The sequence below is a fragment of the Ruditapes philippinarum genome, unplaced genomic scaffold, assembly GCF_026571515.1.
Source record: "Ruditapes philippinarum isolate M1 unplaced genomic scaffold, ASM2657151v2 ctg756_1_1_1_1, whole genome shotgun sequence".
Classification (NCBI taxonomy): Eukaryota; Metazoa; Mollusca; class Bivalvia; order Venerida; family Veneridae; genus Ruditapes; species Ruditapes philippinarum.
Window position 1 is genome coordinate 444,036 of NW_026864914.1, and position 12,461 is coordinate 456,496.

Genomic DNA, 12,461 nt, shown 5'->3' on the forward strand with positions numbered 1-12,461 from the left:
CAATATTTGAACTAAATAGAACTATACGTTTTATTTCAATTCCTCTTTAGAACCTTAATATAATCCACAGAGGTCATACTATCGTTTTACTTTGCATGTACAGGTACATAACTATATTTTCAGTCATTTGAATTGTTACATTGCAAAAAGAATGCCGTAACGGAAATGATATAGTGCGTACTGGTAATGATAAACGGAATTGATAAAGAAACAATCAACTTCGTTTGCAGGGATTTTAGCTATTTAAAAAGTTTCATTGTCATTTTATAACAATCGATCAAGAATTTTTGTTTGTAATACATGACAGAAGTTTTCATAAAATCATATTAAATAAAAGTAAATATATTGATATCACAGAAAGATTTTATACACATACATTTGAGATACGTTTTCCTTTTTTTCTAATTATCTCGTGGTGTTTTTGAAGCATTTGTTCATTCAAAAATATGAACTTATTTAACAAACTTCTCATAGAGAATGCACTTCAATTGGACGTAACGTGTTCATGTTGAGATTGGGCTACATCTATAAAAAGCAGGCAAGCTTTGAAAAAAACTACGCGTATATCTCATAGAGTGTAGTTAAGAAATTAGTTGTTGCATTACTATAGAATTGTTTCAAGTTATGATGCAAAGCGGTACAAAATGGAGATTTGTATTGCTTTTACAGTGATTAACACAAAGGTCTAATTGTCGTAGGAAACGATATTAATATTACTTTAAGAAAAATGCATTTTCCTTTGCTGTTTGAGATTGTATAATGTTATCATAAAGTTCACAATATGCTGAAGTGCTGAAGAGCTGAACAGGTAGCGCTTGTCAGCCGCACACATGCATGATAAGCTAAAGCTGTCCAAATCGCCTATATGTTCCACGGCAGAACACTTATTACAAAGGTGTCAACATCTAGACCAGCTGCGAAGAGAAGTGTGGCCAGCAAGTACCCCACTGGCGGAGAAATTCTTCGGGAACATGGAGGCCAAACAGAAGATTGCACATTTCATCGCTTTGGCTTGGATGACTTTGTAGAAGGGCAAACGACAAGAAGAAGACTATATGCTTGATGGTTTTCGAAGTTGATCATCGGAATTGTTTTGCTAAAATGTAAAAATGCAACAAAATATATTTTCATGTACGTATGCTCACTCATATATTTATCGATAATATATGTGCAAGAATTGTACATGCATCTTCTAAACATTCCTTGATTTATTATTCATAGTTTAATTTGATAACTTTTATTATAGAAATTTGTATAGAATGTTGTAATTTAATAATGTTTCCTTCTTTGTAATTGTGCATTTTGTATGTTGGAAACATTCACACAATTTAAACACATTTGCTTGATAATTGCAGACAAACTATATATACCGTGATGAGAATAATCCGCCGTCGTCTTTCACTAGCTATAATATTAACACATATGCCATTGTTTAAACACATATGATACAAATTAATCAGAACATAAATGTGACATAATATTTGCTTTTAAACTTAATTTGTTTTATTGTTTAGTGCTTGTAAAGATGTAAAGATGTGTATAATGTTCATCGTATTTGGAATGGATAGCAGATTTCCTGGTACCTAAGCTTCAATACTTGTTTCGGTACCTTGTTGCTGGCCTATAACTGATGTAATAGGGCCTTTTCTTACAAAGTCTTGTCTCTCGCGGTTGATGTGTAACATAACTGGATCTATACGAGTCCAAATTGCACCGCCATGATTTACAGAATCCAAAACTGAACGGATAATTGCAACTATAATTTTCTGAGAAATCACCGTGAATAATAATTTCATCTTCCGCTTTTCCCTATCTCACAGATACCGAGGTACTGCTTTTGTATATCAAAAATGTGACGACACATCTATTTCATGTATTTCTCTAAGTAACTGTTTGCTTCCAAAATCAGTACCTTTTATAAGCCTTGCATCTGTCTTTGTTGTTACATTTCAGTCAGAGTTTTTTGTTATCCTTTTTTTCAAATAGTTTTGTTTTCCAAACTTTCCAGAACATAAGTTATTGTTGTTTTTTTCCATTCCCATCATTTAACCCGACTGATAATGTTCATGCTTTACAAGATTGACAATCTCTATATATGCTTACATTTCTTGTGACTTTCATCACACACTATCCTTCTTTCGATCTTCTCCACACCAAATTTCAGTCTCAAGTCATTGTGGATCTTGCATTAACAGGTGTTTGTGTTTTTTCTGAGGGTTTATAGACCCAAAATGGTTTCAGGTGACAAAAAAAAGTAAATGAACTTTAGTTATTTTCAGATAAATTTTTTGCATGCTATTATTCAAAGTCATCACTCAACTAGTCAAAATGATACTTCATGCCACCTTTTAAATTTAGTTGCTCCTTTGTCTGCTTTAAGTCTCGAAATATCGTCCCTGCAGAGCAACTAATATATATTTTTACTTAGGTGAAAAACCATTAATGTTTATTGTTCTTATAAAAGATAATTTGCCTCCTAATAACAGATAACTTGCCTGGAATAATTATGATGTCTAAAATTACCAGTTTCTTTTTAGTGTAGTTATCTTTGATGTACTGGCGTAGAATTAAGTATAGTTTTTGTAAAAATGTATGCAATCATTTGCCTCTCCTGGTATCTTTTTGTATTTTTGTATCTTTTCAACAATTGCTTTATAAAGCAATTACTTTTTAGACTTTGAGTTTGTTTTTTTTATTCAAGGGTTTTATATCAGTATATGTTCCGATTTTCAGGTGTTGATATTTGTCTGTTAATCTCACTTCACATTGAAACTTTATTTTCAATTTTACAACATACCTGTATGCATTTACTTTTTCTTTCTTTCTTTCTTTCTTTTATTTTTTTATTTTTTTTTATTGCAGATGCATTTTGATGCTTTCACTTGTATTATTCGGCAGTGGTATGTATATCTTGTATTTTATGTGTCGGAGAAATCTGTGTTATTAACATCTTTTAATCTTTTCTTTACTGGTCGGAGAGATAACTCCCTCGCATAGATAACCCCGACACTTGATAAATGTAATTGTTATAAACTTGTTTTTCATCAAACAAGCATATGGTCACCTAGTAGTATGGGAGCAGGACATGTGATGATTTTTCGTAATTGGTAAACTTTAATATATTTTTCAAATAACCTAAACTTTTCGTCTGCAAAAACAGCCTCAAAATGTTCTTTTTACAGGTAATTAGGATTATATTAACCACAGGCCATTGACTTTCAAAAGATTTTTTTAAAAATTGTGTTTATATCAACTGAAAATAGATAAAACATATAAGATATAAAAATAGATTATTGGTGCTGATTATCCCGTCAGTTTTTACTTAAAATTTTCAGCGTCAACTTTATCTACTGTTGTTGGGTGAAAAGACCATATTTTGTATACCCCAAGAAGTATCAGTTTCCATTTTCATACATAATTTTTGTAGTGTAATGTTAGTTATTTGAACTTAACTTTGATTAGGTGGTTAGATATTTGAAATATACAGGAAGATAAACACCGCTTTCTTTTCTTTCATTTATGTTCATATTTATCTGGATTTGATTTTAATCTTTCTCTTCAGCATGTGTTCTCTCTTAAGCTGAGAAAGTAATTGTATGACCTATTTTGACAAGTATAGTATCCTTAGTCCCTACCAACATGGCTTTCGGTCAAAACGTTGCTGCGAAACCCAACTGCTGAGTTTCTCCCAAGAAGTTTTTGACAACCTAGACAGTGGACAACAGACAGACGTGATTGTGATGGATTTTTCAAAGGCCTTCGACAAAGTCGACCATCACAAATTGATCCATAAGCTAAACACAATGGGTGTTAACAAACAGGTATCCACCTGGGTCAGGTCATTTCTTCGCCACCGTAGCCAAAGGGTTGCAGTGGAAGGTCAAATCTCCGACCAGCTACCAGTGTTATCCGGTGTCCCTCAGGGTTCAGTCCTAGGACCCTGTCTGTTCCTGGCATATATCAATGATTTGCCAGAAACAGTCAAAAGTAAAACCAGGTTATTTGCGGATGACACTATAGTCTACTTGACAATTAAAGACGAGACTGACGCTGACAGACTACAGGACGACCTACATGAACTTGAAGTATGGGAACGGGACTGGGCTATGGAGTTCAACCCAGACAAGTGTGAGGTGCTGAGGATCACCCGTAAAAAGAACACCACCATCTTGCCATACACCCTTCATAATAAAACTCTCAAATCAGCAGAATCTGCAAAATACCTTGGAGTAACTATCTCTAAAGATCTAAACTGGACACAGCATATAAATAACATCACCTCCAAGGCCAAAAATTCTCTAAGATTCATCCAGAGAAACGTCAAAACCCAAAACAGGCAACTCAAAACATGAGCCTATGTTACTTATGTCCGACCACAACTAGAATATTGTTCCACCATATGGCACCCCTGGCAGAAACATCTAAGTCATAAGATTGAAAGTGTCCAACGAGCTGCGGCCAGATATGTCTGTAATAATTATAATTTCGACAGTAGTGTAACCCAAATGCTAAATGAACTTGGGTGGCCTTCCCTAGAAAGCCGCAGACTCCATTCCTCTCTAGTAGTGTTCTACAAAATCCAATACAAACTTGTATATGTTGGCCATAACCATCAAACACGAACTAGAAATCTGAACTTCCTGATCCCCCAGTCCCGTACCCAATATCATCTAAATTCCTACTTCCCTAGAACTCTCGGGTATTGGAATAGCCTTCCATATCAGGTCAAATCCAGTCCCAGCCTAGATACCTTCAAGGATAGGCTGGCGACAGTCACCTTCTAGTCCCCTCCCCAGTATGTTTTTTATCTTGCACTATTCTTTTTATCCTGCACCTTTTTTATCTGTGATCTTTATCTTTTAGTATGCACTTATTCTTTTAACACAGTTTTCCTGACAAGCGCCTCCCAGTCATAGTCAGAATTGATTGTTCGGGAGTAACATGTAGATGTAGGCCAACTCAGATCAGCATCTGTTACACAAACATTTCAACATTTTAAGTTTTATTATTATGATACTTGTACATGTTTTAGTTACACCCATATTTTCATGACTGAGTACATATCAGATGCTGCTACTGATATGTGCTCAAGCATCATACTGGAAATTAGGTCAACTATATTTAAATAAAATAAAATTGAATCATTTACTTTAATTTATTTTAAAAATTTAAATTTTTTAAAAAATTCTAATCCTTTTTCTGATTTTAGGGTTGTGTACATAAATAGAATTCTTGTATGATGTAATTTTATGTGATGTTTGATTGTAATGTATATTTGCTTTTAATCATTTAATGCTTTCTTAACCATATTTATATGTGCTGATAAATCTTAACTGTTTTACAGAGTCTTTCATAAATGTATCTTCTTAATACTTTTATATATTTTCTTTTATACAGATTGTTTGTTTGAATTGTTATAGGATAATAAGTTTTGTCGGAAAATAGCTTATATAGCTAATGTTTATATGTTTTTATGAAACCGACTTTAAATAAAGATTATCTTATCTTATCTTTATCTTATCTGATGTATTGCACTATTCTTTTTATCCTGCACCTTTTTTTATCTGTGATCTTTATCTTTTAGTATGCACTAATTCTTTTAACACAGTTTTCCTGACAAGCGCCTCCCAGTCATAGTCAGAATTGATTGTTCGGGAGTAACATGTAGACGTAGATGCTAGATGTATTTTGATTGAATTCTGAAATAAAAGATTTTATTCATCTTTCGTCTACTTTGCTCCTCCAGCGGTACTACTTTGCGAGTATTTAACGTCGTTAGGTTTATTTAAGCATATTATTATGTTGAATACTCTCCAATTTATGGTGGGGAATGTCAAAAATTTGCATGTAAAAAAACGACCTTCTCAAAGGCAGGACATCACTTACAAACCAAGTGGCTTGAATTTCAAACGTAGGTATAATTTAAATAATTTATCTTAATTATTTTGAAATGCTTAATTGCTTCAAAAATCAAAGAACGGAAAATAATTTAGATCAAATAAATTTTGGTGCTAAACAATCGGTACGTTACGATACCGAAATCAACTTGATTTCGGTAAAGTTACCGAAATCAACTTTTCATTACCGAAATCAACTTATAAAGTCACAATTAAGCGTTTTAATATATTTTTTTCATTATAATCTATTACAATAGGTTAAGTTTGACTTTCATGCAAAAAATCAGTTCGAAATAATTAATAATTATGAAATTAGAAACAATTAACTAAATATCAAGATTACTTCCCTGATTTGTCGCTAACAGAAATATATGTTACCATACCGAAATCGGCTTGTAAAATCACAATTAAGCGTTTTATTATGATTTTTTCATTATAATTTATTACAATAGGTTTAGTTTGACTTTCATGCAAAAAATCAGTTCGAAATAATTAATAATTATGAAATTAGAAACAAATATCTAAATATCAAGATTATTAAACGAACCGAAATATATGTTACCATACCGAAATCGGCTTGTAAAAGTTAAAATAAACATGTTAATAGATCTTATTTCATTAATTAATATAACATCATTCAAACTGAACCATAAACAAAGGAAAATAATATTTAATTATAAAAAATGATGATGTTATAGCGGATATGTAAATTATATCATGATTACTTCCCTTGTTATTAATGTGTTGCATTAATTTACCGAAATCAAATCAGATTTCATTACAAAGATGAGAACAACCCCTAAATAATTTGCATGAATTTCAGAAGTCTATGAAAAAAAAAGATATTTGAGTGAGTTTTAAATTTTTAATTCATATTGCATATTTTCAATGTTTAAATTTTCCCTTGAGTTAGATAACATAGCAGCGTATGTATCAAAATACAAGATTAAACAAAACTGTGTTTTAAGTTATCCGCCTAATTTAGATCATTATTAAAATAGTTGACTGGAAATTATCACAGTATTTAATTTAAATCCAATGATTATGATTTGATTAAAATGACGTAGCGGTTGCCATTAATCATGTAATCATAACACCTTTACTATAAAAAGCAAACATACACGTGCTCGGACAATGGAGGGCTGTTAAAATTACATATCGTTAAACCCACCCCTTTAAATCTACCGGGCAGGGGAAAACTTTAAATTCCCAAGCATTAAACTATAGTGCAGTTTGGGCTAGTTTAAGTCATTTTTTATTTAGATGTTAAATTTTAATAAAATTAAGCTGTTTGTCTCTTTTAAAAACAAAAGTCTTACGTTTAATATAAAATTGATTAAAAAACCCGCGGAAAACGTTAGCACCCCCCAAATTGATTATATAAAATATTTTTTATGTTTTTATGTATAATTTTAGTAAGAAGCTGTAAAAAAAAATTGTTTTTTTTAAAAATAAATTGTCAAAAGTCTGTTTTAAACATGTTGTAAGGGATACTCGCTTACTTTTTCCGTAGAAACATTTGGGAAATATGGCCCAATTAAAAGGGCTTTGTATTATTATTACCTAAAATTGCATATCAAGTTGTTCCAAAAATGTACGCAATTCTTTGATATCCCGGATACTTTATAATGTATTAATAACTACATTTTCTACTTATTGAAAAAAGTTGTTAAGACATGATTTTATGTTGATCGATTTATAATCATTTTAAATTTCATATCTGTAAACAGCATAAATTTATGGAATGACTGATATATATGAATTGATGATTTATATGATGGAATAAATGGCACACTTTATACTGACAAATTTCAATTATGTAATGTTATAACTTGTACGATATGACATGTTGTGTTTACTGTATTAAGTAAGGTGTGAAGTAATTAAGACAGGAGGTACAAGTTGACATACAATGTATGTTAAAGATAAAAGATTATAATGGACCATCGGTTTATTTCGTAATAAACCATTTGAATAATAAAATAATAATAAAATATAATTAAATATTATAATAAGGAGTCCCCATAACATATGTTAGCGATTTTGTTAATATACAGTTTTAACTGTTCAATAAAAGAAAGACCACAAACTTTCCAATTTTACTGCCTGATACATAATACAATGTTTATGGAAATTTTTTAGAGCAGTCAAATTATACATTTGTATTCAAATTTATAAATAGAAAAATCATAAACTTCCAGTTGAAGTTGGATATTTTTTCTTCATAAAACGTTAAATATGTACAAAACTTATAATTAGCTTTAACTCATATTACAGAGTATTATATTTTTCCATCAAAGTCCGATCATAGATTTTGAAAAATACGATTTTATTAGAAAATTGTTATGCACGACAATCACGTGCAGATATATAACATGCTTGTGCTAATGTCTTGTATATAAATGGTTGATGTACATACATAATTTTGTGTACCAAATATCTCTAAACCTGCAATATATTTTATTGCTAAAAAAAGAAAAAAAAAAAAAGAAAAAAGATGGGCCATGAAAAGAGCGCGCACCCCGTGGGGGGCCCGGATGCACTGAACACTAGATATTAACGCGTATCTTTCGTTGCAAACTGAACGCTCCTCAATGCACGGGTTCTCTTTAATTTTCAAAAACTTTTATCTTAAATAATCACTTAAAATGTTTAAACTGATTTTTTATTATAAATTTAAAATTTACAGCTATTTCGTAATGTTTTAAATTAGAACAAAAGGAATACTCAAAAATTACATTTTTTTTTAAACATCATTTTTAAAAAAAAATTTTCATGATTTTTAAAAGAAAAACTATTTTACTTTTTCATCAAATAAAGAAGAAAATATAGCAATATTTTAACTAGGTTGGTTTTTACGAGTTGATTTCGGTAATGAAAAGTTGATTTCGGTAACTTTACCGAAATCAAGGTTGATTTCGGTATCGTAACGTACCCCTAAACAACAATTAAATTTGAGTGTTTACAGTTTAGGCTTGTAGTTTGATTTAGAATGACCATGAATAAAGGATAAAGTGCATGTCCGGTATGGTAATTAAATAAAGGAAGTTGAACTGTTGAAATAAAATCCTGACGGGGCTCCAGATAAATTTTTTTTAAGCAAAGGAGGTTACGCCTTAAACAGTTAAAGTTTCAAACTGTCAAAATCCAGGATGAAGGGTGAAAAACTGTAAGGTGTAAAATTTGTAAAATTTAAGCATTTTGCTTTGGTTTTTGTGTCACATCTACGGAGTAGTTGCGACATATAGTCTGTCTGTTCATCTGTCTGTCCGTCCACCACAAGACTACTTGTCATAAACTACTGGTGCAATTTCATCCAAAACTTAAAATGGTCTGAGTGCCAAGTCTAGTTGTTTATATCATCAGCATTTTCAAGTTCAATGATTTTTGTCCTGATTATGACCCTTTAATCATTTTTATTTTTGAAGTTTATCCTGACTATACCTATTGTCCAGACTACTTCTCAAAAACTTCTGGTGCAATTTCATCAAAACTTTACAGAATGATCAGTACGAAGGCTAGTTGTGCATCAAAACTTTACAGAATGATCAGTACCAAGGCTAGTTGTGCATATCAACGGCTTTTTATGGTTAAATGAATTTTGTTGGAGTAATTGCCCTTTAATTATTTTTAAAACTTGTCCAAACTACTCTTCAGTCCTCTCATATTACTAATTTAATGCAATTTCAATGAAACTTTACAGGAATGATTGGTAGGTCAAGCACTTGTGCAAATTACACAGGTTTTCCGCTTGAATGATTTTTGGCCCGGTTATTGCCCTTGAATGAAAAGGGTGTTAATAAAAGTTGTCAGGACAATTTTAGCTATAATTTTTCCCAAAATCAAGAGGCTAAGGCCTCTTCCCAATAAAGTTAGAAAAATCACTGCATGCGCACTGTAGCTCCCCATTTTTATTTTATCAGTAGATTAATATTGATTGCTTAATATAATTATCAATATATATCAGTGTTGGCAATTTTTCCTCACTTTACTATGTCTGGGTCCGGTTTTACTTAAATTTCATGAGTTTTATCTTACATTTATGCTTTACATTTAAACTAACCTGAATTGTGTGTTTCACACAATATTGTAAGTTTTTTTGTTAAACTTACATTAAAATAGACTAGTTTTCATAGCTCTTTCATGGCGGTTTTCAGAAGTCTTCTATGAGGAGGCGTTTTGGGCATATTTATCAGACATTCAAATCAGGGACTTCAAAACATTCAAGAAAGCTAAACACACTAAAAACATATATGAACACACAATGTTGTCGCTGAGCAAGCGCTGACTGTACCATTGGCCATGCATCACACTGGTTTCTCTCGATTTTTGATCATGTGTATTGTAATTTAAAAGATATTTGCTGAAATTAAAGGTAAGTGCTATACAAAAAACTGAAACAACGTCCAGTGCACAAGGGGTCAAAAGTAATATTTTCCTACTAAACAATGGTTTTCTACTGTCTCAAATGTTACTACATTATGTGCACATCTAGTGAACTAGACCCCTTGTGCACTGGACGTTGTTTCAGTTTGTTTGTATATCACTTACCTTTAATTTCAGCAAATATCTTTTAAATTAGCTTATAACTATCTAGAGAAAAAAAATTATAAAAAGAAGTCATATTTCAGATTTTGTTACCGTTACATAATTTTATTGATATGAAAGTGGTCTTGCTTTTTTAAGGAATGTTTAAAACAACATTTTATTAATTTATTATTTTTACTTTTTGTATTATTACTTTTGTTCAATTAATGATTTCAATCAATATAATCTAATTATTAGTTACCTGTTGGAATTTGTAGAAATAATGATGTTTTATTTATATTCATTATAATAACTAGGTAATGTTAAGTAAAAATCTGAAACACTAAATTGACAGTAGTAAATTTTTCAACTTATTTAACAAATTAGTTGATCTACTCTATTTATGAATAAAGTACAACAATGTATGAAAAGTTTCTGACAATATTAGAAACAAATAGGCTAATAATTATTATGTACTTAAATTTTAGCTTGAAAGTTGTAATGAATAGTCAATCTATATGATGATGTACTATTTACAAATATAAAAAAAATCAAATTTCCTTTCTGATAATGTATATAATCAATTGCAAAGGGGGAAAACAAGAAATCAAATTCCAACAACTTGGAATGGTATTTACTTACACATTTTGTAAAGTTTTTAATTTCAGTTCAATTCATTTTAACATGCAATCTATGGTACATAGCAGAGGCTTTCTATAGGGACAGCTGTCATTTAAATATATCAACTTATCAGGTGAAGAATGTACACAGGTTATTTCAGGGGGAAATATAGGATTTTAGGGGAAAATATATCTATTTTGGGCTAGAGGAAACAGTCATAATTTGGTTATATGATATAGGGGTAAAAAATGCAAAAAATAAATCTCTGTTAATTTGTAACTATACAGTTTCTTGATATATCTTGTTTGTGGTTTGTATTTGAGAGTCACCGTCACTGGCATTAGCATTATAATTGTTACCTGGTATGTGATTGGTCCACAATGTTAATACTGATAGGGAAATTAAATCATTATGTGACCAGGAAAATTAATTCATTATGTGACCTTGTAAGAACATTTTTATCTCATGTGTAATAGCTATACTGTACCATTGCTGTTTTAACGATTTTCGGGTTTGCATAAATTGTACCCTGATCACATGACCTTTCTGTATGCCACTCTGCTGCTATAGTTAACAGTGATGGTATATCTGTTACTTATATTTTGAATTGTATAAAGTCGAAGGTAAATGTCATGTAAAGAGTGTAACAAAATTATCACACAAAGTTTTCACATAAGTATAATTCTATTTACATATACTCACATTAGCGCCACAGGTGGCAGTATCAGTGTTTGGACACACACCCCTATGATATCTGCCCCTGGACCCCTACTACAACCCTGAAAAAAATAATTCAACACTCTAAGGCTAACTATAAGGTACCAAATACAAAACCACCGATGAAATTATATAAAAAAAAATGTTTTTTCCACTATCAAAATTATAGTTATAGAAAGTCTATAACTATAATTTTGATAGTGGAAAAAAAAATTCTTATATATTTTCATCGGTGATTTTGTATTTGGTACCTTATAGTAAGTCTTAGAGTGTTGAATTTTTTTCAGGGTTGTAGTAGGGGTCCAGGGGCAGATCGGGGTGGGTGTCCAAACACTGATACTGCCACCTGTGATTAGCGCTGCTTGCACGGCAAAACAATCTGATCATTTACTGTGGTAGAAAAAGTCTTTTAGTTCTATTAATCAGCTATGTGTGACTTTCCTATTTATTTAGGCAAGAAATTATGTAACTTAACAAATAAATAAAATTTTAGCAATATTTACTCACATACAGAAATGATACTGCTTAAAATGCCTGCTTTAAATGGATTTTAAATTTGTTATTTAAATTGTAATTTGTAATTTGAGCCTGCAGCTTTAAATATATTTTATTAATCTCTATCTGCTTTAAAAAAATTGTCATGATAACAATCACCTTAGTATTGAAACTGCTGTTTCAAACAGTTTTTGGTAATTTTGA

At 31.0% G+C, this 12,461-nt stretch overlaps 1 protein-coding gene across 3 annotated transcripts in view; it reads left to right on the forward strand.

The window, feature by feature from the left end:
* The first annotated feature begins 5,771 nt into the window (after positions 1-5,771).
* Positions 5,772-12,461, forward strand: part of LOC132727270 (phosphorylase b kinase gamma catalytic chain, skeletal muscle/heart isoform-like) — a 61,169-nt gene continuing 54,479 nt past the window's right edge. The window contains exon 1 of one of the 3 annotated variants that reach the window (XM_060712697.1): positions 5,772-5,915. The gene's annotated coding sequence lies outside the window, so the exon portion shown is untranslated. The remainder of the gene's footprint in view (positions 5,916-12,461) is intronic. The other 2 variants (XM_060712698.1, XM_060712700.1) reach the window with 2 other exon arrangements.